This window comes from Mastomys coucha, unplaced genomic scaffold (genome assembly GCF_008632895.1).
Source record: "Mastomys coucha isolate ucsf_1 unplaced genomic scaffold, UCSF_Mcou_1 pScaffold21, whole genome shotgun sequence".
NCBI classification, from domain to species: domain Eukaryota; kingdom Metazoa; phylum Chordata; class Mammalia; order Rodentia; family Muridae; genus Mastomys; species Mastomys coucha.
In genome coordinates this window covers 63,689,053-63,713,217 of record NW_022196904.1, presented here as the reverse complement: position 1 = coordinate 63,713,217, position 24,165 = coordinate 63,689,053, and the positions used below count along the sequence as shown (strand labels likewise).

The 24,165-nt window shown below is 43.0% G+C and overlaps 1 long non-coding RNA gene across 1 annotated transcript; it reads left to right on the top strand.

Moving 5' to 3' along the window:
* The first annotated feature begins 14,558 nt into the window (after positions 1-14,558).
* LOC116100576 lies at positions 14,559-17,886 on the top strand. Its single transcript, XR_004122644.1, has 2 exons — positions 14,559-14,786; positions 17,552-17,886. It is a non-coding gene; the product is annotated as an uncharacterized LOC116100576 (long non-coding RNA).
* The last annotated feature ends 6,279 nt before the right edge of the window (positions 17,887-24,165 follow it).

Here is a 24,165-nt window from a genome sequence, read left to right as displayed (position 1 = left end):
CTGTCCTGGAACTCACTTTGTAGACCAGGCTAGCCTTGAACTCAGAAATCTGCCTGCCTCTGCCTCCCGAGTGCTGGGATTAAAGGTGTGCACCACCATTGCCCAGCGGTTCTCAACTTTCTTAATGCTGGCACCCTTTAACACAGTTCCTCATGTTGTGGTGACCCACCCCCCCAACCATAAAATAATTTTCATTGTATATTACAGTTACACTATATAACTAACGTTGCTACAGTTACTAATAGTAATGTAAATACCTGTGTTTTCCAATGGTCTTAGGCCACCTCTTTAAGGGTCATTCTACACACACACAGGAGAAAGGGAGAGAGAGAGAGAGAGAGAGAGAGAGAGAGAGAAAGAGAGAGCCATAGGTTGAGAACCTCTGTTTTAGTTATAAAATCATAGAATGTTAGTACACAGCACACAACAGATGAAGAGATTTACAGAGGATGATATATCAGGTCACATGAAGATTAGCTGCTGTTTGGGGTTCTGCTTTGATTTGTTTTATTCAGGGAAGGGGGAAGGCTGAAGCAGGCTCTCATCTTGCAAGCCAGATTGGCCTCAAACTCACTTCTACTATTTTGCTTCAGTCTCCTCAGTTGGTCTTGTTTTTATTTCAAAGTACAGATTCTTGGGCTCTAGACTCACTAGGGAGAGGGTCCTATTTTTAATGCAGTAGTGACTAGTCAAAGGAAGACCTTCTGTGACCTGACACACTAAAGTGCTAGAGAGGTGACTAGGTGATTAAGAGAATGTCCTGCTCTTACAGAGGCACCTCTGAGGCTGTGGTTAACCTTGCGTAAGTAAAACTGTAGCAAGCAGAAGCACAGGCAAAGGGGAAAGGGCTGGTTTGTACGTATTCTCAGAGATTTGGAGGCCTGGAGTATAATCAAGGTGGTAAGGCCTCATATTTCTGAAGTCTCTAGGGGAGGATGGGTTTCACCCTTTGTGTTGTCTTGTAGAGTGAGTCTGTCTTGGCTTTCTGTGACTTACAGAGGCTCCAGTCTCTCCATCTGCAACAGGTCAGCCATCCCTTCTATGTACATCTAAACCTTCCTGTCTACAAATAAAGATATACATGGTAGTAATGCTGAGAGTCTATCCTAAGAACCTTAATTTAACCATGCCTAGAAAGTCTGCTTGCTTTTATATCTTTATGAGACAAAGTCTCAAGTACCTTAGACTAGCCTTGGCCTCACTACATACCTAAGGATGACCTTGAACATCTGATCCTCCGGCTTCTACCACCAAGATTCTGAGATTAGAAACATTTCTGGAGAAAAGTTTTGTATTGTTGGGGTTCAGGATTGACACAGAAACCACACAGACTCTGGTCTCAGTTAAACAGGGCTGGTTTATTGAACGCTCATCACAAGACTCTTCGATTAGGGTCACAGACTAGGTTTGGGAACTGAGACTGGACCTCAAACATGTCTCAGGGCCAGCTTATTAAGGAAAAAAAACCCCACAAAAACTACAATGAGCTCATGTGCAGTGTAGCGTGGCAGGGTGGTCAGCCTGACTCAAGCTATTTTGGCTGACTAAACAGAAGTTTTTTTTTTTAAAGAATTATTTATTTTATATATATAAGTACATTGTAGCTGTCTTCAGATACACCAGAAGAGGGCATCTGATCTCATTACAGATGTCTGTGAGCCACCATGTGGTTGCTGGGAATTGAACTCAGGACCTCTGAAAGAACAGTCAGTGTTCCTAACCACTGAGCCATCTCTCCAGCCTGATAGTACAGTTCTAACTGATCTTTACTCTGATCTGTCCTTAGTGGAGCTTATGGTTGTGGAATCTCTTAAGGTTAACAAATCTCAGAATATACAGAACATGACAGGGTATGTGGTCAGCATGACACTGCTCCGAGTCAAGCTATTTTTCTGTGTCAATGACTGGCAGGCATATTACAGCAACAATATAAAATGACTGGCAGGCACGGAACAAAATGGCCTCAGCTATGCAGGGGGAGGGCAGGCCTTAACACTTACACATACCCGTGCCATGGGTACCAAAATTCAAGGATGTTCAAGTTCCTAACATAAAATGCAACCTATAAACATCTACCCACAAGCCCTCACATCATTTCTAAATTACTTATAACTACCTAACACAATGCAAATGTATGTATGTAAGTAGTTGTTAAATCATATTGCTTAGGGAAAATGACAAGAAAAACAATCTGTACTTGTTCAGTACAGGCACGTTTCAGTTATTTTTGATCCTCTATTGGCTTAACCCTCAGATCTATCTACATGTACATCAATTCACCCTCACAAGCCGGTGAGACAAGTGTTTTAAACTTTTTTAAAAAACAGAGAAGCAATCTGAAACCATGAGAGGTTAGGTAACATATTCAAAGTCACACCGGCTTGCATTGCTTTTTTTTTTCTTAATATTTATTTATTGTTATATGTAAGTACACTATAGCTGTCTTCAGACACACCAGAAGAAGGTATCAGATCTCATTTTGGATGGTTGTGAGCCACCATGTGGTTGCTGGGATTTGAACTCAGGACCTCAGAAGAGCAGTCAGTGCTCTTAACCGCTGAGCCAACTCTCCATCCCCTTTGCATTGCTTTCAAACTCCTCATGAAGAGAGGCAAAATAGAGCAGGGCAGTAGTGGCACACACCTTTAGTTCCAACACTTGGGAGGCAGAGACAGGGGGAGCTCTATGAGCTCAAGGCCAGCCTGATCCGCATAGTGTCTCTGTCAGCAATAGTATTAACAAATTCATTTTCTATTTGGGCATGGTGGTTCACACTTGGAACCCAAGCACTTTTGAGGGTGAGGCATGGAAGCTACCTAGAGATTAAGGTCAGGCCTGAGTTCCAGGCCAGACTGCATTACCAAGTAAGACCCTGTCTAAAACACAAAAACCAACAAAACAAAGGCTAGGTGAGGTAACACAGGCCTGTGATCCCAGCATTTAGGAGGTAGAGACAAGCAGGGTTGGGTTCTTCCACTACTATAGAGTTGAAACTTGTGGTCAGCCTGAACCATGAGACCATCAGAAAGCACAGGGCAGCAGAGAGCAATGCCTTATCATTAAAAGTTTTGGATTCATTTTATTTATTTTATTTTATTTTACTATACAACATGCTATTACAAGTAGCACAGTTAGGGGTGGTTATTGTTCAGAAGTTTAAATTTTAAACTAAATCTTATTACTGCTGAAAATACAAGCCTATTTGAACATTTTATGTTTAAAATAGATTTTTATGTGTAGTCAACAGAAGACATGGAATCTGGAGCCATTTGGACTTGATTCTAGTTTTAACTCTAACACTGTTCTGAATATAACTCCTTATTTTCTTTGGAATAAATGCTCAAATAGTTCAAGCTGGAAAATTACACCTACCAAAAAAAAAAATTTGTTCCCGTCATTCCTAGCAACCTACTTCTTCTATTGGAGGTAAACCGTGTTGAAACTTGGATTCATTTGTTATTATGTATATACCGTACAAGAAAATGCACGTGCAATTCTGGAGCGTTTCATCCACTCTAGCACTGTACAGACATGTGAATCTGCTTCCTCTCTGACAGACCAGTGGGACAGGAACAGTACAATCCGAAAAGTACATGAATTACCTATATTTAAAGTCCAGCTTGGGCGTTAGCACCCCCTGAAGGCACCTTCCTTAGTATTAGAAGGCCTGCCGAGTACATCAAGGGTCTTCAAAATGTCTCAAAATCCCCCTGGAGCTTGTTAATGCTTGCCAGGTCCCATTCATTCCAAAGCTTTCAGTTTAGGTAAGGGGACAGCACCCTGGAGGTCCCTTAAGATGCTGACCAATCATCATTTGAGAACCTTACAGTAAAACATCTGCAGCCCTAGATTCCGACGCAGGCTCCTCAGCCCTCGCCTAAGTGGTCTGTGACCCGGGGCGTGACCACGGCCCCGGGAGCCATCTAGCATGACTAAGTAAGAGAACGCACGGGCCTCGTCCACAGCGAACACCCGAGGAATACTAGTTTGGAAATGAAACGCTAACGGAAAATCCATATACAAAGCAAAAAATCCAGGAGAGGCTGCGGTGGCCACAAGGGCGGCACAAGTTAGCTTTTAAACCGAGCGCCTGTCTCGGCCGCAGCGGTCTCCGGATAACGCCGGTCCCAGACTCGGAACGAAAGGCGTTCCCAGGCCTGACGCGGGTCAGCCTCCCCATCACCACCCGCGCACCCTCCCTCCGCACGGCGGAGTGTGGACGTGCCTCGCGCCGCGCAGGAAATGGCGGAGGAGGCAAGGCGTGGCCCGCAGCGCCGCATTTGGCCGCCAGGGGGCAGCCGCGCGTCTGAGTCCCGCAGCCGGCTGGAACCGGTCTGGCCGGAAGTTGGGCTGGGGCCTTCTCTTCCGCAGCCGCGCGCCACGTGGCCGGGTGGGGGTGTGGGGCGAGGAGGAGGAATGTGGGAAAACAACAAGATGGCGCCGCGGGGGAGGGGCGCGTCGTCTGCGCCCTTGGAGCCCGGAGCGTCCGGAAGGGCGGAGTGGAAGGGCAGACCAGGCCCCGGAGTGCTGGGCGTAGCCGGCTTCCGCCTGCTTGGAAGGCCGAGAGCTCAGGCCCAGGGTGCGGTCGCCCGCGCTCCGGTCACGAGACCCCTGGCCCGGATCCAGGACACCCTCTGCACCCTCCCGGTGCCTTCTCTTAATTTGCATTTTCCCTATTGTCGGTCTCCTCTGGGCTTCCTCGTCCTCTCAGGGGAGCGATTAGATCAGGGCGAGGCCAACTGTGAGCTGGAGAAATGCTGATCGTGGACCCCGCGGGGTTAGAGATGGAACCCGCAGGTTTAAGAGATGGAACCCGGAAGCGGCCAACACCCCACCCCTGTCCACCCCAGGGCGCTTCGGGACCTTTTCTCTGTAGGGACGGCCAGGGTGGCCGAATCCAAACTTGTCTGTTTTGCTTTTGTTTAAAAAAAAAGAAAAGAAAGAAAAGAAAAATCTGTTTCTCTACGTATTAAAATGTAGGGAAATTAGCCAGAATTGCCTAGTATTCCCGAACTGCATTGAAAGCCAGAAGCCTCCCCTTGGTGCACAAATCCTTTCAACTCTACTTGCCCCACCCCGTAGACATTCCTGACCCGGTGGAATTTATTTTATACCGGTCGGAGAGAACAGCTGATGTGAGGTTTTACTTTTTTAATAAAAAGTTAACACACATTACTCTGAATGTGATGGTATGTTTAGAATTTGTCGCCTTGGGATTTTAAAGTTTTTTAGAATAGGTTTCAAATTCTTTCCCATATTTGCGAAGTATGAGGCCTTTGGGCTATCTCAAGAGATAAGACCTCTCCCCTCTAAATAGCACCTGGCTCCCAAAGACGTTAGAGGTTTAATTAATAAATATTTTGGATAAAATGAACTATTGCAGTGTTAGTTGGGAGGGAGGGGCGTACTTTATGACAAACCTCAAAGCTCGTGATCAAAACAGCATTGATATTAAGTGATAAACTACAAATGATACGGTGTGATCAATGACTAAGGGGAGGGGGTGCAGGGTGGGCGGAGCCCAAGCTTAAATGTGCAATTTTAGCCAAGGAATTTGGGGACCTACTTCACTCCACTCCTTAGGTTTTCTGTTCCTTTGAATTGTATTGGACAGGCATTCCCGAAAGCACTCGAGACCTCTGAGAAACCAAAACACTGCGTAATGACTCCCAGCCACCATTAGCGCCAAGTGCCGCGGAGTTAGAAGGAATGGAATTCTGAAACCGGAAGGACTGTAATCTTTTCTTTCCTATCCTTAGCCTAAGGAAAGAATACAGCTTTATCCGTAGCAATTCCTCAACAAGCAGCATACAGACGACTTCCTATATTTTTCGGTGTTTCCTTGCTTTCCCCATCGTAGGGATGGATCAGACAGAGTCGCTGGCAACTCTTTTTGCAGTTGTCACACTGAACGTTCCTCGGGCCTTTAAATTTTGTCTCCAGAATTTCATTAGCACAGACTTCCTGATATAAAACGTATCTCTGACTTTTTAATAAAATATTATAGCAAACTTAAAAAGAATTTAAGAAAAATTAAAGAAGGCACCTTCCAATAAATAGTTAAAATACCTTTAGCCTTCGGCACAGATTAGTTTTCTTTGGAAGATGAACACTGCATGTTGAATCTGGCACCTCTTTTACTACCTTTTGTTTTAAAATGTTTAATTTCAGGAGCTGGGAGATGTGGCTAAATGAGACCTTAGGATCAATCCTGAGCCTCCACATCCCCTCTCTCTCAAAAAGTTTTATTTCAAATACTGAATAAAAGAACATAAAAACTACAACGAAAAATATCATCTAGAATCCCACTCACAAGAATTACCACCGTTAGACAAATTGTCTAGTTGATTACATGATGTACTTAGAGCTTTGTAGTCGGCATTTTGTACTGTCGCATAAAATGTACATTTTCTTGTTAGCAAGAGTCTTAAAGATTTATAGTCAGGATTGGTGGCATGCACACACAATCCCAACCAACACTTGGGAGGTGAGGGCAGGAGAAATGTTCTGAGTTGGAGAGTAGCCTGGGCTTCATGACAGAAATTCAGCCTTTAAAGGGGTGAGGAGTCAGCTGGTGGAGTACTTGCTGGCTGCAAGTCGATTTACCTGAACACACGGGTGGGAGAAAAGGAGAGCGCCCACTGCCACTGCGTAAGCCCGTTCTCTGACCTCCATGCTCTTGCCAGCCCCCACTGCACCTAGTCACATAAAAATTAAAAAAAAAAAATACTTTTTTGTTTTATTCTTCAACATTTTAGAATACTTTAACACTTTAACATAGTATTAAAACAGAGAAATATAATTAACTATTAGCCATTCTTTTACTAATGGATGCTGACTTTAATTTGTGTGTGTGTGTGTGTGTGTATGCATTTATCAAATAGGTGTGGGCACTTCTGTACAAAAAGTGTTTTGTTGTTGATGGTCGAGTGGTTTTGTCTGTTTGGTTTTTATTTTGAGAAAAGGGTCTCATTGGGATGCCCCATTTAGCCTATACGAAATTTTCTGTATAGTCCGGGCTGGTCTTGAACTGACAGAAATCTGCCTTCCTCTGTCTCCCTGCTGCTCTGATTGCAGATTTAACCTACCACATTGGACACAAAGAGACTTTTTGTTATTGTTTCTATAAAACACAGTGTACAGTGTATCTGATTTTTTTTTTTTTTGAAAACTCTAAAACATTTTAATTGCAAATTGTATCATTAATTGTATTGCATCTAGAACCTTCTAGTTACAGTATATCATTAACCCACTGTTTCCTGCTCTAAAGGCAGTAGGACCTGGGAGAACAAAGCCTAAAAAATGGGGTAGACTAGAGTCTTATGCACTAGCCGACTTTATTCAGAGCATTAGACAATTTATACTCCTAAGGGCTAAGAGAAATCTCATGAACAAAGTGTAGAATCACAAGGACGAGCTGCACGTACCAAAAGGATGCTTATCCTTGGAGGCATATAAACAACAATAGCCAGTGGTAATGAATAATCTGAAATAAGCCCACTCCTATCCACTATACCTGGGAAGAACATAAAAACACATTTCAAGAACAAGTCCGTGGTTTTGAAGAAACTGAGGTCATAAACCTTTTGATTTTCTTGGAGTTTTCTCACAAGCACTTAGGGTTCTCCTCACAGGATTCGATTCTTGGACCATATTTCCAGCAACTCACGTAGGTCAAATCTTAGGTCTGACTTTGTTTTATTCTTCTACAAGATGTTTACTGTTCATTCTGTTCTGTCCTTTATGAAGTGCAAGTCATGTATTGATATCTTTTTATGTAGATGTGTGTCCAAGAAATACAGGCTGGGGATGTTAACTCCCAGCTGAATGTTTTGAAAGGACTGTGCACTGTCACCTTACTACCCACAGGGAGACTCCTACTCCTTTTCCTGTTAATTTCTGTGCATGGTTCATTTCCACGTATAGATGTGTATAAAAGACAGTCCTTGCCGCTACAATTTCCAGTGTGGAGAAAGGTGATAAGCTTTGCAGTTTTCTAAACTAGTTCAAGTGTAAATGAACTCTGGGACTCACTGTATGGGGTCCTTTCCTTTGTTTTTAAGGCTGAAGGTCTTTAACTACCCTTTACCATCATTTTGGTAGCAATTTTCAGTTACAGTTACAATGTTCAGTTGTCTTATTATCCACAGGGGCAGGAAAGATGGCTGTCTTCAAAGATAGTTAAAGACCTGAATAGGTCTGAGGTTTTCCCTCTAGATACATGTTTATAGTGCTTGCCACAATCTTCTTTGCTCTGGAAAAATGATTCAGAGAACGCAAAGCTACGGGAGAATAAAACAAAGGTATGAATAACAAAGTACCAATTAGCAGATGGGGTGTGGTCATTTAAAATCGATTTGGGGAATACAATGCTCTCTCTTTTCCTTGGAAAAGATCGATTCTGATCACTCATTTTATAATTTATTTATTTATATTTTATTTTAAGTAAATTGGTGTTTTGCCTGCATGTGTGAGGGAGTCAGAGTCCCTGGAACAAATATTATGTATAATAGCGAGCTGACATGTGGGTGCTGGGAATTGAACCTGGGACCTCTGAAATTGCAGCCAGTACTCTTAGCCTCTGAGCCATTTCTCCAGCCCTGATCACTCTTTTTAAATAGATGGAGTATTTATTTATTTGTCTGTTCATTATTTTTTCCATTTTATTATTTTAATTTTTTTTTTTTTTTTGAGACAGGATTTCTCTGTATATTGGCTCTCATGGAACTCACTCGGTAGTCCAGGCTGGCATTGAACTCAGAGATCTGCCAGCCTCTGCTTCTCATACTGCCATCACTGCCTAGCTTTTTCTTTCTTTTTTTTTTTTTAATGTCTACATTAGGGTGTAGGATCCCCTGGCATCATAGACAGTTGCGAGCTGTCATATGGGTCCCAGGAATTGAACCCAGGTCCTCTGAAAGAGCAATCAGGGCTTTTAACCACTAAACCATCTCTTCAAACCCTGCCATTAATTTTTTAACATAAGATTTTTTTATTTTATTTTATGTATATGAGTATTTTGCTTGCATATATGTGTCTGCGTAGTGTCTGCAGAAATCAGAAGAGGTTATTGGATTCCCTGGAACTTGAATTACAGGTGGTTGTGGACTACCATGTGGATGCTGGGAATCAAAACTGGGTCCTCTGCAAGAGCACCAGTGCTCTTAACTGTTGAGCCATCTCTCCAATCCCCTCATGAATTTTATTTTGAGTGTGTCTTGGGGGAAGGTATGTGCTTAGCAAGGCAAGTATGTGGAGGCCAGGGGACAATTAGCAGGAGTAGATTATTTTCTTCTACCATGTAAGCTCTGGAGATCAGGTCTCCAAGCTTGGCAGCAAATGGCCTTTATTCACTCAGCCATCTCCCTGGTCCATCATACAACAATTTTTAAATGAATGTCTTACAACCTTCTAGCTGACCTGAAACTCCTTATGTAAGACAGGGTGGCTTTGAACTGCAGCCATATTCCTGCCTCTACCTCAAAAGGGGCCCAAGCATGAGGTACCATCTATCATCTAATGAGCCTATATTCCACAAGGATGCAAAACTGGGTTTGTCAAGTCTATTTATTTAAGGGCTGGAACTATAGCTAAATGGTAGGGCACTTGCCTAGCATGAACACATAGCTCTAGGTTCAACCCCTAATGATGGCCCTGAAAAGTTTGTTTAGCGTTTGTGAGGTCCTAAGTTAAAGATCCATTGTATATGTGAAGGGGGAGGGGGACAACTTTAAGATCTGCACATATGGTAACCATTATTTTCCTACAATGGTTTTCCTTTACTTGACAATATTCTGGGCAGAAATTTATCTCTTGGACAACACAGTACCTGTAGTTTCAAAGTCTGAAAATCTTAAAGATCTGATTCTACAGAGATGCACATTAATTTTTTTTTCAGCCATATTTCATCTGAAATTGAGATCTTCTACCAAGGTTCACTGGTTCACTGTCTTTGTTTGGTTGATTGGATTTGTTTCTTTGATTTTGTTTTGTCTTTTGTTTTGTTTTTAAGACAAGGTTTTTTTGTTTTTGTTTTTTTGGTTTTTTGGTGTTTTCAAGACAAGGTTTCTCTGTGTAGCCCTGGCTGTCCTGGAACTCACTCTGTAGACCAGGCTGGCCTCGAACCCAGAAATCCGCCTGCCTCTGCCTCCCAAGTGCTGGGATTAAAGGAGTGCGCCACCATCGCCTGGCTAAAGACAAGGTTTTTCTGTGTAACCCTGATCTTCCCGAAACTCACTTTGTAGAGCAGGCTGGTCCACAAACTCACAGAGATCCACCTGCCTCTGCCTCCAGAGTACTAAGACTAAAGGTATGTGTCATCACACCTGGCTTGTTTACGTTTTTAAGAAATTTTATGCGTTTGCTTGTTTTGCCTGCATGGTATAATGTATGTACCACGTGTGTGTCTAGTGCCTGTGGAGGTCAGAGGAGGGTGTTGGGTCCTTCAGAACTGAGTTACAGATGGCTGTGAGTCACATGTGACTCCTGAGAGGTGAACTTAGATCTTAACCACCGAGTCATGTCTCCAGCCCCATGTGGCTGTTTCCAGACAGCTGTAACTCTAATGCAGGCAATCTGATGCCTTCTTCTGATTTTCATGAGCACCACACACACATATATTACAGATACAAATATGCAGGCAAAACACTCATACACTCATAAATAAATCTATAAATAAAAATTTTTAAATTAACTTAAAAAAAAAGATCTTCCCAACTTCTTTGATAGCTCAGCTTCCTTTGGAGGCAGCTTAGTCACTTCCTGTTCCCTCCCTAACCTTTGTCTAATATACTCAGAGTTCTCTGACCAAACTCCGAAGTCAGTCATCCTTTATGCCCATTATTGCTTTACAGAGTAATCCGTCTGGCAAGTACAAAGACTGATGAAGGAGAAGGAGTTCACTCTCCTTATCATACTCCTCCCAGAATTTATGCCGGGCACATAGCAGACACTTCATAAATATTTGCTGAGTGGATGGGCACAAGGACAAATTAATTCTAAGCATTCTTAGAGGTCCTTGGTGTCTTGTCAGAGTAACTCACCTGTATGCTGAGCTTCACACTTACATCTTGAACTGAAAGCTTGGTGGTGGTTGTCAGCCTAACACGGGCAAAGAGATCTAATTACCGCTGCCTTCCAGAAACCCTCAAGTTAAAACTGATGAATTTAGCAGGGCAGTGGTGGCGCACATCTTTAATCCCAGCACTTGGGAGGCAGAGGCAGGCGGATTTCTGAGTCCTAGGCCAGCCTAGTCTACAGAATGAGTTCCAGGACAGCCAGGGCTATACAGAGAAACCCTGTCTCGAAGAAAAAAAAAAAAAAACAAGAAGAGAGCAATGGACACTTGTGCCCAGCTAGCTTTTTCCATTCTTATTTATACATTTATGTAGTTATGCATTTATGTATGTATATATCTATGTATTTATGTGTGTATGTGTGTGTGTTTGTGTGTTATATGTGCAAGTGGATGTACTACTTCTGGAAACTTCTGGAAATCTAAAGGCAGCTCTGGGGTTGGGTTCTTTCCTTCCATCTTTATTTCCATGGCTTCTGGAGATTGAACTCAGGGGACCAGGTTATTAGATTTTTCCTGCAAGTGCATTTACCAAATGGGCCACCTACCTGATAAGCCCATATTCCAGTTTTCAGGACCCAAACGTAAGGAATGGTGCTTCCCACTTTCCCACTGAGTCTTCCTACCTCAATTCATCTAATCAAGATCTTCACAAGCAGGACTACAGGCTATCTAAACTCCAAATATTCCTTACTGATATGCCTGTAGGACTATTTTCTAGATTCCAGATCCTGCCAAGCTGACTACCCTAACCATCACAGTAAGCAAAATATTTTACTGGTGGTCATAACAATACATTGACTTCCTACATTCAGACACAGTCATTCTTACAATTTTCTGAATAATATACTTTATTCTCTTTTTATTAAATATGGACAACTCAAGTCACCTGACCATAATTGCTAAATTTTTATTGTTTTGTGTTTTGAGACAGAGTCTCATTCTGTAGCCCTGCCTAGCCTGGAACTCACAAAGTAGATCTATTTGGCCTCACATTTGCAGAACTGTCTCTACCTCCCAAATGCAGGGAATATCTTCATTTACCACACCATCCAAAAACTACTAAAACCTTTTAACAATTATTTAAATATTTTGCTTTTCTTAAGAACAGAAAATCCAAGCCAGGCAGTGATCCCATGCCTGCCTGGCTTGCCTTTAATCCCAGTACTTGGGAGGCAGAGGCAGGCAGATTTCTGAGCTCCAGGCCAGCCTGGTGTACAGAGTGAGTTCCAGGACAACCAGGGCTATACAGAGAAACACTGTCTCAAAAAACAACAACAACAAAAAATCTTTTGTTCAGGGTCTAGAAAGATGACTCAGTGGTTAAAAGAACTTATTGCTATTGCAGAGGCCCCAGGTTCAGTTCCCAGCTTTCACATAGTGACTTCCAAATCCCTGATTCCAGTTCCAGAGCATTCAGCACATCTTCTGACGTTTGCAGGCACCAAGCAGATATATGGTGTAAAGACATACACCATATATAAAATAAAAATGAATAAAAATTTTAAAATCATTTCATTATGGCTTAAAGCGAATTGGATTCTAATTTGTTGTAATTTGATCTCTTAGTAATTTGATCCACTTTATATATTGAGTTGATGAGGGAGGATTCTGGTGACTTTCCATCTGCATTCTGTTTCCGGTCTCTGTGTATCTGCTCTCCTCTTGGCCTTTCTCTCTTGTGTTTATTCTCCAGGAGACTGGGGACTATTCTAGACTATTAGGAATCATGAAGAACAGTCTGTGCTAGAAAATAGACCTCTGGAAGAAAGGTGGTAAGGACACTACCCCCCCACACAACCCCCCAGACACCAGAACTTGCCTTGTCTAGCCGGCATCAGCAGCATTTGGGATCCCACACCATGCTTTCTGCAAGGAAACTGCAAGCATTGGAAACACTGTCTTGATTACAAAGCAGCAGTTTCAGACTTCGGTTCCTTAGCTGTGGTAATGGAACATGAAGGCAGTAAGTATGTGGCCCCACCAGTTGCTAGTGTGTATATTTTTATTTCCAAGACACAGATCCCAGACATTAAGTCTTTCCTCCTCAAGATGGTGGTGGCACCTCTTATGCCCCACACAGTTTTGTTTTTGGTTTTTTGTTTTGTTTTGTTTTGTTTTTTGTTTTTTGTTTTTTTGTTTTTGTTATTCCAAAGGCCTTGTCTCCCTGTGCTTCTAGAACGATCATGTGGCCCTTTCTTTAATAGCCAAATTGAAAATTCACAGGCTGCACACTAAACCAATGCAAAACATTTTCTTAGTATCAAGTATCACATACAGTTCCATATTCTGAAAGGAACACAGTACCCTTTACAAATTACTAAGTAAACGTTGACATTTTAGAGACTTTACAATAGGGACAAAGGGGAATATTGTACGGGTTTAAGGTAGACGTGTAAATCCAGTTTAAAATGGCTGCGAAGCATGGAAAGAAATGGTCCATTTTGGGATTGAATATCGGTTTGCTAGGGAAGACTGGACCATCACCCCCATGTGTGGTGAGAAGCCCAGGTACTTCCAAGGACGCTCTGTGGCTCTGTGCTGTTTATTAGGATATACCTAATGGCAGTTTGGAAGAGAGGCATTTATAACAAGCAAACCATCTGAGAAGTGCAGAAGATCTTCGTCTTTGGAAATGTACTGAAGAGATTTGGAATGTGTGGCTGGCTTTATTTCAGAGAGAACACTATTTCTTTCTTCCTTTTCTTTTCTTTTCCTACCTCTCTTGTTTTGTTTTGTTTGTTTTTTGTTTTTTGTTTTTTGTTTTTCAAGGAAGGCTTTTAGTAAGTACCCGGCTAAGGAGATTCATTGCAGAGACTTGCAGTGCAGCAGATTATCCTCTGCAGGTTTGCATTGCACCGGAGCCTGCATTTATTCTTTCCCATAAGTAGGACAATTATGAACTACTCCTTAACTTGTAAATCATAAAAGCTGCTAACTTGAAGGAAATGTCTTTGATGGGAAGCAAGGTGGAGGCTGAAGATAAGGCTCAGAGGGTAAAAGTGGTTATTGCTAAGTCTGAAAACCTGAGTTCAATGCCCAGAACATACACGAGAGAACAAACTCCCTGCAAGGTCCTCCGACCTCCACAAGCGTACTGTGGTATAACTGTACCGCCATCAGTACCCGTGTGCTACCAAAAGCTTTAAGAAAACTGCATTTTTTTTCTAAAAAGCAAAAAGTCTTGTGGTTTTATTTACTGTAAAAAATGACCAGCTTTACTTAACAGACATCATGTTTTTTTTGTTAATTTTTAGTATATACTGTAATCTGTCAACCCATCTGTAAAGAATAAATTTTCCTTGCCTCAGAATCTGTACGTTTTTCAAGCTACTGCAGTCAGTCATGACTTTATTCCTGAATGCTCACTTTATCCCTTTCCTGAGTTCATTAGCTCTTTCTTTGACATTCGATATTTAGGGTTAATTTGGTGGCTGTTTTGTTTGATTGGTCTCCCCTCCCACACCCCTTGATTTGATTTTGAGGAAGCCTATTCATTCCCTTATTTGCCCACTTAGAGAGTTAAGGCTACACAGGGAACCTAATTGGAATTGGATTCTATTCCTCTGAGAAGATAAATAAAATTCTTATTCACAGAGAAAAATAAGGACACTGTGCATCGCGAATAGACTTTGTAAAAGCTGCACACAAGGTCGGCTGGCGCTTGGACCTTTAGCAAGAAAGGTCCCTGTGCCTTTAAGAAGAACCTAAGGTAATTTTCCGCCGCTGCCCTCCCCCATCAGCCCCGCCCACGCAGCGGGGCGTTCGCGCCCGGCGGTCTGCGGCTGCGCGGAACTGGGTGCGCCTCCGTTGCCTAGTTACCGCCAGGCCCCCCGCGGAGGCGCCCAGAATTCTCCTGCTTCCAAGATGGCCTCCGAAAGTTGTTTTTGTGCGCGGAGAACAATGCCAGTGGCACACCCAGAGCTCAGCAGAGAGACTTGTATGGCGGGCTCTAGAGTGTGAAGTGTTTATTAGCACAACTGTACAAAACCCCCTTCCCTTAAGTGTTCTAGATGGGAGAAAAACCTGGGGCGTGCCCCAAGACATAAGACATAAGGCATGGTTTCTCAGCCTTTCCAGGACAGGGATAGTGCAACCCCCCTCCCCCCATGTTTCTTTGGATAAAATTTTTCGGATTTGTTTCATGTTAATCTAGCTCAGAAGAGAATTTAAACTGTGCAGAGATGGTTAACTATGGGAACGTGTTCACTAGGGGGAATTGATAAAATTTCCCTCATAAAAAATACCTGCCCATTTTTCTACTTAAAATTTAGTTTATGTCCAGACAGGGTCAGATGTTGCTATGAAAATCCTTACTGGAGTGTGAGTTTCTTTAGGGATATGGGCTTTGCTGTGTTTCTCAGACCTTTTGTCCCTTGCTAAATAATACTCATTATAGCACCTGAAACTTAACCCCGCCAAGTGCTGTGCTGTAAAGCTAAGACCAGTTTTAGGAGCTGGTGTCAGGCTACCTTTTTCTGTCCTGCATTCCCTCTGCAAACTGCAAGTGAGCTTGGGATGTTTTATAAATATAGAAACTAAGACAGAAGGAAATTGTTACTGCCTATAATGCCCCTACTAGTGGAGCCTGCACTAAAATATCCAGAAGGAGTCTACATGAGGCTACCTTGTTCTAGCCTGCACTCCTGCATCCTGCAGGTGAGCTGGGAATCTACATGCAACACTCTCTGGAAGGCATGGGAAAGTCTCTCTAGACAGAGAAAGTCCGAATCATAATTGCCACCTTTTCATTGGGTATTGATGATCAGAGCAATTTTTACCTTGGAGCAGAAAGCCAAACGTAGAAAACCTTGGTAGCAGGCACTGAAAAAGCTATCATTACATACAAGGAATCTCCCAGCACTCACCTTTCTATTCACAAAGTAGAAAGGGAAAACCCGCCTCAGTATTGAATAAACAGTATTCCAACCAGCAGATCCAAGACAAACACCAAGTCCTGACAAGACAGGACTTTTCTTTATAGCAGGCCAAATTCATCTGGTGATTGGTAGCTGATAATCTGTTAGCTGTACCCACAAGAAATAAACCACTGATTTACTTTTCTATTTATTTTTAAATAAATAGAGATAAATAGAGAAGTTAGGCTTGTGATTTAACAGCAGGATGCCCACAGGAGCTGGGAAATAGACTACCTTCTGTGGGAATTTCATTTCAAATCGAGAGGGCTCTGTTGGGCATTGAGAAAGACTGTCCTGGGCGGTAAAGCAGGCTGACTTTTCTCCCTCAGGATTCACATAACTCCTAAAAGGAGTAGAGACCAAATTTCCTCTCACAAATTTTAATAAATAAATGCTGAAAGGGAGGAAAGAGAGTCTTTTTCTCTTTATGTTTTTTGTTTTGTTTTCGAGACAGGGTTTCTCCGTGTAGCCTTGGATGTCCTGGAACTCACTCTGTAGACCAGGCTGGCCTCGAACTTAGAAATCCACCTGTCTCTGCCTCCCAAGTGCTGGGATTAAAGGCATGCCCCGCCGCCACCACCACCCGACGTCTTTTTCTCTGTAAATGTTAAGGGTATTTATTAGATTTTATCTTGACACAGGCCACTTGATACCAGCTCTTCCAACTATTTTTCTCCTCAACTAATGGCTCAATCATAACCTTTGTTTCTGTTATAGTTTCCTTTTTCAAAAATACTTTGACAGTTTCATGTATGTATACTTTTTTTTTGAGACACAGTCTAACTATTTAACCCTGGCTGTTGTGTTTTATTAATAGAGAGCGAGCGAGTGATTGAGCACCAGGATGTTTGATAGGGCCAGGTATGGTGAGGTGAGAGGTATGCTTCCTGAAGCATCCCTTCCCCCAGAGGTACCAGCAATACAATGGTTATAATTTATTTAGGGCATGGAAAGGGGAGTGGAAGGGAGTAGAGACAGAGACAGAGGAGAGGAGAGATCAGCCAGAGACAGTGGAGAGAGGAGGGGAGGGGAAAGAAGAGAGAAGGAGAGAGGGGTCAGGGAGGGAAAAGAGTCAGAGAGAAGAGGCAACGAGAGTAAGAGAGAAAGGAGGAAGCCAAATAGCCCCTTTTATAGGAAGTCAGGCCTGCCTGGCTATTGCCGGGGGCAACTGTTGGTGGAGCTTAGAAAAATTTGCTAACACTGGCTGGCCTGGAACTCAGGGAGATCCACCTGCTTCTGCTTCCCAAGTGCTGGATTTAAAGTGCACCACCACCACCCCGCCCCCGCCCCAGCTTGTGTTTGTTTTTAGTAAGTCACTAAGTTAAACTAGTTCTACCTGCATGTGGACCATCCACTACAGCATGTGTAACCATGTATATCCGTCAAGAAAAATAACCCCCTTTCCTCCACCAGGCATCAATTACTAATAGCTCCTCATCTATAGGTGAGCATCATTAGTGCCCCTATGCTGGAATTTTGACTGGCTTCATCTATGGTATGCTTTTGGGGGTCCAGCTGTGGTTCCTCATCCTCCACTCCTCTGCTTCCTCCCTCTCAGGGTGTCCAGAAGCCACTGCACACTGGGCTGGAAGGATGAAGCAGAACCTGAAACGCATGAAGTTCTGGCAGGATTCTGGTCAACCTTGGAGCGAAGTGTGCCCTTCCCCCGGCCTTGAGTTGGCTAAACAAACCTCCTCCGACACTAGAGCCAGACATCAGGCCTTGCCACGTTTACATCTTCCTGCCAGAGACCTGAGAACTGAGAACTGCTCGCCCGCTGAGCTGCTGAAAAGCTTACTTTGCAACAGAACCCAACCGAAACAAAGAGGTGGGTCCTTGGGTTTTCCCACATATATATTCTGAGCTGTACATTAAAATTTAAGCCTTGATCAAGGAACTTTGCCTTGGCTCCTTATTTCTCTCATCCACCCATCTTAATTCCATCCCCAGCTCCTTCCAGGTGTACCCAGTTATCCATGGACACTGGATGGCTACAGTGAAGGGAGGTGGGGGGAGAAAGGCCTTCTCCCGGGATCTTAGTATTACAGCTTTTAAGCGAAGGCCTTCTCTGATGATCTTCAATAAAATAGCTCTCTGCTACCATCTTAGCTTGTGCATATTTATTTGGGGTGGGCTTGTATGCATACACTTAATTCCAGGGTGAACTAAGGGTTGTATAGTTTTGGGGAAAGGGGTAGGCAAAGGTCATTGGTTGAAGGCTAAGCTACTGAATGGAGAGCCATTCCAGGAATCTCAGGTGCAGGGCTACATGATATTCTTCAGGTATCCCTCAGGTAGGCAATGGAGTCTGGGATCTCCCAGGTAGAGAAGGGAAGGGCCAGCTGACAAAGGGAATCTGCCATTTTGCACCAAGCTCAGGGCTTTCTGGTAATATGACTTCAACCTTCACAGCAGCGATTTCCAACATCATCTCATGAAGGTTATCATAACTTCTGTGGGTTTATGAGTGTGTTTTACACACAAACACACACACACGCTCACTCACACACACCCTTCCTTCTCCTTCCTGCTTTCCCTCTGTTTTTAAGATAGGAAGTCACTGTGAAGCCCAAACAGGACTATATAGTCCAGATCTACCTCCAACTCAAGATCTACCTATCTCAGTCTCCTCAACACTAGTATTATAGGCATACATTGCTATAGAAATAATATGCCTTTTCAATGAGAATCACTCTACACACTTGAAGACTAATAAAGGAAACGTTTTTTCATAATAGTAAGTGCAGCTCTGCCTAATTCTCAAAGAGGAGCCAGCCATGAATATAAGATTTCACTAACTTACATGTGCCTTAGGTTTTATTCGTTCTTTGTGGGTAGTCATCCTTGACTCTCTTTGGGGGCCTGGCCCCAGCTTACACTTTGAAGAATTTAATAGAGACAGGAGACGGCCAGTCTGACCACTGAGGCAGTTGGGAGATCCACACAGCTAAGAAAAAGATATTGCCAGAGTTATTTTAAATAGACGGGTGTTGTTCTTTTTCAAATGGTTGTTACCCAGAGTCATCTGGTCTACCTAACAGAATTTATGTTGTCTCAAGAAGAGAACTGGGAGCTTTATGGCAGGCCAAGAGAAGTAACATTGGTTGTGACCCTGGAAAGCTACCCAGAGTGGCTCCAGTTAGAGGCATGTTCTTTGATGTGAAGATGAACTTAATAACCTGCTGTAAGTCAGGGCTGCCTCCTTTGTTATGAGAATGGAGCCTAAAGGTTGGTCAATCCCAGTAAGTAAACATTCACTTTCTAGCATCCTAATGTTTGCTTGGCTATGACAGGCCTGGTTAACAGACTAGTGATGTTGGGGGTGTTTTGTAGGCAGCTCTTCTTCAGCTAAATTCTTCTTTGTGTGACTTCATGTCTCCTAAGCAAACTCTTTGTGACATTAATTCTGTCATGTTGAGTTCCTTCTACATCATTACTTCAGGTTTCTTCTACATCAGCATCACCACATCCCAGCTTCTGCTTACTCCTCTTGATAGACAGGTAATGGCAACTGTGGACCATTTGGCAGTGGGTGTCAGGTATAGAGTGGTGGCTGCCACTTCAGGTAGGACATGAGATTTCTACTTCAACACCCCTTCCTACTGTTCCACACCAAGACTAAATATGAGATATCATTTATGGTGCAGTCTGCACAAACAAGTTCCTTGGAGGGAAATTTTAATTACATTTTTAAAGATGCCATTGTGCCCATGGAAGTCAGAGGATAACTTGTACGTCAGTTCTTTCCACCAGGTGAGTCGTGGGGATCTAACTCAGGTCTTCAGATTTGGTAGCAGGTGCATGTGTCATCTGAGCCATCTCAATAGCTCAGGAGTCCAATGTGCAAGGTGGGGCATGGAGTGTATAAAATAAAAATTGTTCAAGAATAATTTAGAAGGCGACCATGAAGCACTTGTATTGTCATCAAGCACGTAAAATAAATCTATCTCCATTTTTTCTAATAACTTATCTTCTTTGGTCAGACATAATAATATACACTTCCAGCACTTGGGAGGCTGAGGCAGGAGGATTGCTATGAGTTCATAATGAGACCCCTACTTCAAAAAACTGAAAACAAACCCAGCCCACCTGTTTCCTTCTTACAGTTATTTTCCCAGATTTTATATCTATCTTGACAGTAGGGAAAGACACTAAGTTATTTGACAAAGAGAGGAGAGTAGAATGGAAAACAAGTTTAGCAAACACGCTTCCAAAGCTGGTGCTGTAACTCAGCTCATAATGTTGAAGCAAGAAGGGCTGGTGAGATGGCTCAGCGGTTAAGAGCACTGACTGCTCTTGCAGAGGTCATGAGTTCAAATCCCAGCAACCACATGGTGGCTCACAACCATCCATAATGAGATCTGACACCCTCTTCTGGTGTGTCTGAAGACAGCTACAGTGTACTTACATATAGTAAGTCTTTAAAAAAAAAAAATAAGTCTGACAATGTTGAAGCAAGAAATGTGGCTCCCTCCCCAGGAAACATGACAGTTTTTTTCTGGAGCTAACCAGGAGTGACTCTGGCCAGGGAACACAGATCTGGGTTACTCCAAATTTCATATTCTAACCTGGAAGCAGCTTTGCTAAGGTGTTATAACAGAACAACAGAAGCCTTAAGTGAAGACGCTTTTAAGTATATAGGTAGAAACTTCAGGTTATACAGCCAAGCGTGGCAACCTGGGCTGTAGGCCTCAGACACTATCTGACCAATCTTTAGCTTTGGAATTGTTAGCAGCTATGCTACAAACTGACATATGTCATCTTCACAAGGATATTAGGACTTCCACTGAGAAGAACAAGCAATGGCTATTCCTGGGGACCCGGACCTACAACACTGCAATCTTTCCACAATCACTGACCTTTTAATCAGCCTTTGTAGGACATTCAACACAGTTGAATCAGTTGAACACAGAAGAAGTTGCCTTTGTAGGACATTCAACACAGTTGCATCTTCTTTCTTGGAAGTTTAGTTCATAATAGAGGGCTTGGCTTGTATGACCTGGGCCCTAAATTCAGTCTCCAGCATAGCATAATGTAGTTATGGCTACAAGAGCCTGTAATCCCAGCACTCAGTAGGTGGGGGCAGAAGAGTATAAATTCAGGGTCATCCTCATCTACATAGTAAGTCAGAGGTTGGTTTAGGTTCTGTGAGACCAAGTCTTTAAAAATAAGTTTATTCATTCAGGCAACTAGCTTTTGAGTGTTCTCCACAGCAGTCTATATAAAGCAGACAGTTTTGTTAGCCAAACTAAGTTCTGCTTTTCCAACACTTGAAAAGGGAGACCATGTTAAGTTTGTTACTGTCAGTTTAAAGTGGGTGTGTCTGTAAACACTGCCTTTCTCTGGATCCAGATACTTGTATGCAGAGAGACTGTGGGACTGCAGACGCTCTGCTTCACACAAAACCCAAGGTTAAATCACCTTTCAAAAGTCCCATTTTTACATAGCATGCTTGCCTTCAAGAAAGGGTTTTTAAACCATTGTACCTCCTTGCTTGAACAAGCATCAGTTCTACACAGTTTAAGAAAACAGGAAACTTTCTGAACATGTGAGAGCTCCCTGTCTTTCACTGATGTTATCCACAGTGGACTGTCAATCAAGGCAAAATGTCCCTCAGCCCCAAGCATGCTGTGCCGCCAGGAGGTAAACTCAGCTCATCCTTCTCCCACTTGTCCGGCTTTTAAAGTCCTGGAGGCTTTTTGCTTTTGTTTTTTGTTTTCCTTCACCATTTAGTCCTTTCCAAATCTGTAGAACTGGTGGATATTGAGTGGGGCCTGGTGAGTGAGGGGCAGCCAGAGCAGTCATTCTGGCTCCCTTAAGAATTAGCAGCTTTGGGCTGGTGAGATGGCTCAGAGGGTAAGGGCACCGGCTGCACCGAAGGTTGTGAGTTCAAATCCCAGCAATCACATGGTGGCTCACAATCACCCATAATGAAATCTGACATCCTCTTCAGATGTGTCTGAAGACAGCTGCAGTGTACTCATTTAAAATAATAAATAAATTTTAAAAAAAACATTAAAAAAAAAAAGAACAGCTTTTCCCAAAGAGATAGCTGGGGGTGGGGGTGGGGCTAAAATCACTTGCTGGTCTTACAGAAGCTAGGAGTTCAGTTCTCAGCACCTGGGATATAGCTCCAGCTGCAGAGAATCCAAGCTCCAGCTGCAGAGAATCCAACATCTTCATCTGGACTCTATGGGCCCTGCACTCACACCTGCACCTGTCTGTACCCCCACACACTCAAAAACAAAACAAAACAAACAAAAAAACAAACAAACAAAAAAAAATAGCAGCAGCTTTCCTAAAGATGCTCCTGACCTTTCTCAGCTGCTTTTGTTTAGTTTATTTTACAAGGGGTAGCAGTTAATGTAGAAGATTCCTGACTGGTCAAAACTGTGAGTACTCAATCCTAAAAGGAGCACTGTATCAACTCCCCACCTCCACCAGGACCCCTGCTTCTCAAGGTTCAGGAGGGAGCCTTGTGGAGGCGGGAGGATGTTAGGAGCCTTATACTAGGGAGCAGTGTTGTAAATACTGCCTTCTGAACATGGCATCACATGGCTGTGACAACCATGGGCTCACAGCATCTATGAGTACCTGCGTAAGTTCAAGCCATTCAGCACTCCACCGTAGACAGTGGGGAGGAGGAACTTCTGAGGCCTCACTCTATTAGCCAGTGGCCATTCTGGTTAGTTTCAGACCGCAGGACAAGGGGCTGAGGTGCATATTTAAGTATCAAAGGAGACCTGGCTTCCAGGTTCTCCCAGAATCCTTCAGTTTCTAAGTAGCATAAAGCCCCAACCCTGAACTTTCCAGCCCAGGGGCTGGGCTGCACTTTCCCAGAGGCTCTCACATATAGAATTCAGACATTTTGGTCCCTCCTCCTCTTTTCTCTCCTTTCTCTCTCTGCAGCTACTTTCTCTCTTCCCCTGCCCCTCTCACTCCCTCTCCATGACTTCTCTAGCCTTGGTCCTTGGGACCAGTGAACTCACCCAGCAGCAGATTTCCTATAAACCTACATTTGATCTAATCTAATCTGGCTTAGATTGGCTCATTTCACCAGCAGAGAAATAACTTATCGGCTTCTGAGAGAGGAGTGATTTTTCTCTCGGAGTATGGATACTAGTAGGTTGCTCGCATTCACTTGTGTAGATGACCTAACACCTGTGCATGAAGAGACACACTAATTGGATTTGATACATTATTTAAAAGGAAGAGGTAAAGTAATATTTAGTAGTGAGGGTTCAGAGGAACAGAAATGATGGAATTAATCTGCTTATATCAAAAGAGGTTTTGGAGTGACTTACAGAATGTGGTCCAGCTAGTCCAATAATGGCTGCCTTCTGATGGAAAGGCAAAGAATTTGGTAGTTGTTCAGTTCATGAGGATAGAAGTTGTTGACATAAAAACTACAGCCCTCATCTTATAGGGAGTAAGGGAGAACTTATTCTGGAGCCATTTTGTTTTTGTTTTTGTTTTTGTTTTTGTTTTTGTTTTTGTTTTTTGAGACAGGGTTTCTCTGTGTAGCCTTGGCTGTCCTGGAACTTACTCTGTAGACCAGGCTGACCTCAAATTTAGAAATTCACCTGCCTCTGCCTCCCAAGTGCTGGGATTCAAGGCATGCGCCACCACTCCCCAGCTTCTGGAGCTATTTTGAATGAACATGGTCAGGGAACATAGATTTATGTTTCCCCAAATTCAATGTCCCAACAAAGGAACAGTTTTATAGGGTTTTATAGAAAGTCATGAATCAAGGCAAGTTTAAAATGCATTGGTAGGTACACCAGAGAGGCAGGTACAATGAGATAGTGTGTGTGTGTGTCTCGGTGTGCACTAGCTCGCGCACTCGTGTGAGGGTTAGCTATTTATAGGCCTAAAATGTTATTTGACTGACATTCTTAAATTGGTGGAAGTAAGTGTTCTGCTAACTAGTGTTCTGAGAGGTTTGTTTATTTATTATCACCAAGTGTTAGTTCCAATACAGAGTGAGGCAAGGAATGGCTGTTCCAGAAGACTCAAGCAAGCCCAAGATAACTAGCCTCTGAACCTACAAAACTCCAGTCTCTCCAATTGGTCCATCAGTCTCTGCAGACACAGACAGGTCTTTCAGGAGTTCTTTTGTTCACAGTCAGACACAGCTTCATTTCAAGAAGGTTTTTTGGTTTTTTTTTTTTT